General features: G+C 40.8%; 1 pseudogene; it reads right to left on the reverse strand.

Annotated features, from left to right (window-relative positions):
• Positions 1–3,619: 3,619 nt before the first annotated feature.
• LOC138163430 (ATP synthase subunit delta, mitochondrial pseudogene) lies at positions 3,620–4,037 on the reverse strand (annotated as a pseudogene).
• Positions 4,038–5,772: the final 1,735 nt, after the last annotated feature.

Raw genomic sequence — 5,772 nt, forward strand, 5'->3', positions numbered from 1 at the left:
TTCTATTCTTTCATTTGTTTGGATCTGTTTAACAACATCTTGATTTCTCATAAAGTTATTAGCTTCCATTTGCTCCAATCTAATTCTGAAGCAATGGTTCTCCTCAGTGAGCTTGTGAGATCCTTTTTTCCATCTGGCAAATTTTGGTTTTTAAGGCATTCTTCTCCCCATTGCCTTTTTGGGCCTCTTTTGCCATTTGAGTTAGTCTATTTTTTAAGGTTTGATTTTCCTCAGTCAGGCTGTTGACTCTCATTTTGTAATTTTCTTGCATCATTCTCATTTCTCTTCCCAATTTTTCCTCCACTTCTCTTATCTGTTCTTAAAGTCCTCTATGGCCTGTAACTAGCTTATACTTTCCTTTGAAGCTTTTGCTGCAGGAGTTCTGACTTCTTCCTCCTGTTCCATACTTTACTCCTTTTTGTCCCCAAAATAGGAGTCTAATGTTGGAATCTTCTGTCTGCATTGTTTCCTTTGCCTGATCATGTTGCCCCTCAGTCACTTGACCCCTGGGATTTTTCCACAGTAGCACTCTGCCACCAGACTAGGGAGCTTTCATCCCAAACGCTGGGGTTTTCTCAGCTGCCAGAGGTATTAGATGGGTACCCACTCTGAGGTCTCCTCATGCTCTGGCAAGCTGGACAAACACCTCGGGACCTCCACCTAGACTGCAAGCTAGATCCAAGCAGGTTAAAGCAAGAGCAATTACCCCTCAGACTGGTGCTTGGTCCCCCTACACTCTGCAGTCCAGGAGCTGAAGCTGCCATGTGTCACTGGCTGGCTGTGCTGGCATCTCAGTGGCTTCTTTCCTTGGTCTCAAAAGCCACCTACTCCCACTTACTGGGTCCCAAACGCCAAACTGCACTGACCTCTCACTTTGTACTTTGCATCTATGTGTTGATAAATCTGGAAACGGCCACAGCTGCTGCTGATCTGAAGTCTGGCTGCTGGCTGGTCAGGCCTGTCCTGGGGCTAAAGCCTTGGCGTGGGGCTGGGCTTGTCTCCCAGAGCACTCTGCTGGCAGATTCCTGCCAGCCTCCTGGGCTGTCCTCACTGGGGGGTTAGCTTCTCTGTGTCATGTTGTGGGTTCTGCAGCTCCAAAGTTTGTTTAAAGTCCCCTTTTAAATGCATTGGGGAAGGTGTAAACAGGAGCCCAGGGGAGGTCCTGCTTCTACTCTGCCATCTTGACTCCACCCCTCCCACCTCTTAATCTTAATCAGAATTTATATATCACTTTAAATTTTATAAAGCACTTTACAAATAGTATTTAATTTTATCCTCACAAGTGTATATATTTATAGGTGTAGCAAAGCCTATCTAAACTTTTTTGTACTTTCTAGGGGGGGGCAGAGTGTTGAGAAAAGGGAAAAAAAGAAGAAAGTAAAAAAGGGCACAACAGAGAGCAAAAGAAAACTCACAAGGAGGCAAAGAAAATATGGACAATTTGTAATTAAACAAGTATTGTTTATCTTATAAACATTCTTGAAATGAAAATTTCTTGTTAAGTATTTTGAATCCTCTCTTATGTAATGCTGTCCATATGCCATGCTTTTATTTCTTTGTAACATTTTATTTAAGTCCCAATATTTAAATTTCTGATGTGTTTTTTTTCTCTATTTTCTGTGTTAGGGTGTTAAAAAAAAAGAAAGAAATACAACAGTGTAAAGTGTTCTGCATCTAAACTCAAAGAGATTGGATTCAAAGCCTGCCTATTAGAGATACTGACTTCATACAATTAACTCAATATTTCTGGGTGGGCTTCAGTTTCCTCAATTGTATGATAATTAGATTTTCTCTTATGGACCTTCTACCTCATATTCTATGATGACAAGATTCTAAGAAACGCATCTCTGAAAGATCAATCAAGTCATTATAATACCTCCTCTGTTTACAGAGGTTCAGTGAGGGGGACTCAGTTAATTTATATTTTTTCTGAATTTTAATTGTTAGATATTTGTTAGACTTTTCCTTTACAATAAACCGTAATGTTGTTTTGTTTTAAATATTCAGGCTTTCATTCTCTTTCTCTTTCAATGGGCAAGCAAAATCATTATCATCCTTTTCTATTAATTTATTTTGAATTTGCAACATTCACTTCCTCAAGATTTTGACTATTACATTTTCTCCCTATCTCTCCCTCCCCTCATCCCAAGATATTGTACATTGTGATTACCCTTTTCCCTAATCTCTCCTCCCTTCCTTTATCCCCTTACCTTCTATTTTTCCTGTAGGGCAAAAAAGATTTCTATACACCATTCCCAGTATATCTTATTTCCCAGTTGCATGTGAAAACAATTTCTAACAGTTGTTTTTAAAACTTTGAGTTGCATATTCTTTCCCTTCCCCCCTCTCCCCACCCTCATTGAGAAGGCAAACAATTTGATATAGACCATACATTTGTAGTCATATAGGATACCTCCATAATAGTCATGCTGTGAAACACTAACAATATTTCTCTCCATCCTATCTGACACCCCCTCATTTAGTCTATTCTCTTTTGACACTGTCCCTCTTCAAAAGTGTTTGCTTCTGACTAACATCTCCCCCCATTTGCCCTCCATTCCATAACCCCCTACTCTTTTATTCCCTTGCCCCATACTTCCTGTAGGGTAAGATAGATTTCCATACTCAATTGAGTTTTTATCTTATACCCTCCTCAAGACAAATCAGATGAAAGTAAGGTTCACTCATTCCCTTTTACTTTCCCTCTCTTCCCTTCTACTGTAAAGGCATTGTTTGCCTCTTTTCTGTGAGATAATTTACCCCATTGTACCTATCCCTTTCACTTTCTCCCAGTATATTCCTCTCTCATCCCTTAATTTTAGTTTTTAGATAGCATCCCTTCATATTAAATCACCCTGTGCCCTCTGCCTATATATATTCCCTCCAACTATAGATATAATGAGAAAGGTCTCATGAGCTAGAAATATCATCCTTCCATGAAGGAATGTAAACAGTTCAAATCATAAGTTCCTTATGATTTCTCTTTGCTGTTTACCTTTTTTCATTATTCTCTTGATTCTTCTATTTGAAAATCGAATTTTCTATTCAGCTCTGGTCTTTTCATCAAAATCCTCTATTATATTGAATGTCAAATATCCCCTCTCCCCCCCCCCACAGGATTATACTCAGTGTTTTCTGTGTAGGTGTCCACTGGTCTTAATCCTAACTCTTTTTTCCTCCTGAATGTCATATGCCAAAACCTTTGCTCCCTTAATGTAGAAACTGCTAAATCTGGTGTTATCCAGATTGTATTTCAACAATACTTGAATTGTTTCTTTCTATCTGCTTGCAAATTTTTCTCCTTAACCTGGGAATGCTGGAATTTGACTACAATATTCTGAGGAGTTTTCTTTTCTTTTCTTTTCTTTTTAAGTCCAGAACCCTTGTGGATTTTAATCTGGGGGTGGAGAGTAGGAAGGGGAGTTGGGGGCTAGGCATCCTGGGTATTTCCTGGTCTCCTCAGCTCTGGGTGAGTGCCATGGAGCACAACTATCACACCATCTCTGTATAACTGCAAGGATTCAGCTCCCAGCTCACTATTCCAGCGCTTTTACCATAGCTTCATTGGCTTCTATCTGGATCTGAACCTCTGCCTGGGCTGCCTCATATGATGCCCCTGACAAGTCTTAGTGTGCCTTTTCCAGGTTAGATCTGGCAGCTGCCAGGTCCAGCATGGCCAGAGCCACAGCTTCCTCTGCCAACAGCTCCACCGAGGAATCGGCATTCACTGTTACAGAACCACTGCTCACAAAATACTTCGTGGTGGTGCCACCCTTTGTATGCATAGTCACCACGCTGGGCTTCAGCACCTTCAGGGTGAGCATGTGGGCAGCAAGGATCCCAAAGGCCGCACTTTGGGTTGGGACATCCACCTGCTTCTCATTGGACTTGTTGAAATACACCTGCATCGGGAAGGTGAAGGTGAAGGACATCTTTCCAGGGATGGCGGCACGGGCCAGAGGGGCTGCAGGGGCCAGGACCAGAGCTTGGTGCAGCAGGCAGAGGCCACAGCAGTGGATCAGGGTGGTGGGAAGCATGGCATTGGCAGCGGCGGTGGAGGATAGGCTGAGTAGCGGGAGCAGGGGAATGGGCTGCTGGGCCAAGGACGGAGAGGAGGTATTTTTCTTTTTGGTATTTCTTTCAGGAGGTGATCAGTGAAATCTTTCAATTTCTATTTCTTCTTCTAGTTCTAGAATATCAAGGTGATTTTCCTTGATAGTTTCTTGAAATATGATATCTAGGCTCTTTCTTTGATCTTGAATTTCAGGTAGTCTGTCTTCTTAAAATTATATCTCCTGAATCTGTTTTCCAGGTCAGTTTTTTTTTTTCAATGAAACATCTCACATTGTCTTCTATTTTTTTCATTCTTTTGGTTTTGTTTTATGATTTCTTATAGTGTCATTAGCTTCCATTTGCTCCATTAAAATTTTTAAAGAATTATTTTCTATAGTGAGCTTTTGGATATCCTTTTTCATTTGACCAGTTCTACCTTTCTAATGAATTATTCACCTTATTAACTTTTTCAACCTCTTTTGCCCATTGGGTTAGTCTATTTTTAAGGTGTTATTTTCTTTATTACTTTTTTTGGTCTCCTAAATCAAGCAATAACTCATTTTTCATGATTTTCTTGCATCACTCATTTATCTTCCCAACACTTCCTTTAATTATCTTATTTGATTTTCAAAATCCTTTTTGAGCTCTTCCATAGCCTATGGCCAATTCATATTTTTTTGGAGGATTTGGATGTAGGAGCTTTTGATTTTATTTTATTCTTCTGGTTGTATGTTTTGATCTTTGTTACCAAAATAAGATACTATAGTCTGAGGTGTTTTTTGTTTGTTTTTAATATTCTTTCTTGTTTTCCCAGTAAATATTTAACTTGTTAACTGTTAAGGTAGGACACTTCTTCCAGGGTAGAGGGTGTACAGTCTCAAGCTTCAGTGGTTTTGTGCAGCTGTTTGGAGAGATACTAATAGGGATCTGAAAATTTTCAGTTCTTCTAAGGTGGTATGATCAAAGGAGAGAGTTTCTTCTCTGTGCTCTGATCTGTGCTCTGGTCTGAAATTGATGACAAACATTCTTTTCTGCCTTGGAACTATGAAAAGGATTCTTTCTCCATCACCACTACTAGCTCTGCCATGCCAGTGCTCCTTCTCACACTACGACCAATGCCAATACTGTGACCCAGATCCACAAATGGGCAAAGCAATAGAATCCTACCTCAGAGCCAGCAAAGAATTCTATGCAATCCCATTCTAATCAGCAGCTGGTTCCCTCCACTATCTGTGGGCTGAGAGGTTGGGAAGCAGTCAATGCAGCTGCACCCTCCACTGCCTTGAGCCCAGGACTGTTTCTCTCCCTGCTCTGGGGCTAGGGCTATACAGAGTTCTTTTTTCACCTAGGTACAACAAACCTTTCCACTGACCTAAGTTGTCTTTGGGGGTTGAGAAGTTAGGAACCATCACAGCTGCCAGATACAGTGCCCTGAGGACACCAGAGACCCTATCTGTGGTGTGACTGACACTGGACTTCACTTCCCTCTCAGGCTGGTGTAACCAAACTTTCCTGTTGACCGTCCAGGTTGTCTTGGGCTGGACGTTTTTCACTCATTTTTTGGTTCTGCTGTCCTACAATTGGTTTAGTCATTTTTACAGGCATTTGGAGGGGTTTGGAAGCGATCTCAAGCAAGTCCCTGCTTTTACTCTTCCATCATTTTTCTGCCCCTCATCCTCATTTTAAAGGTCATAATTAGTTTAAATTCATAAATGTTGT

The sequence above is a fragment of the Petaurus breviceps genome, unplaced genomic scaffold (genome assembly GCF_028583685.1).
Source record: "Petaurus breviceps papuanus isolate PSGF00001 unplaced genomic scaffold, PetGlider_PUasm1.0 188, whole genome shotgun sequence".
Lineage (NCBI taxonomy): Eukaryota > Metazoa > Chordata > Mammalia > Diprotodontia > Petauridae > Petaurus > Petaurus breviceps.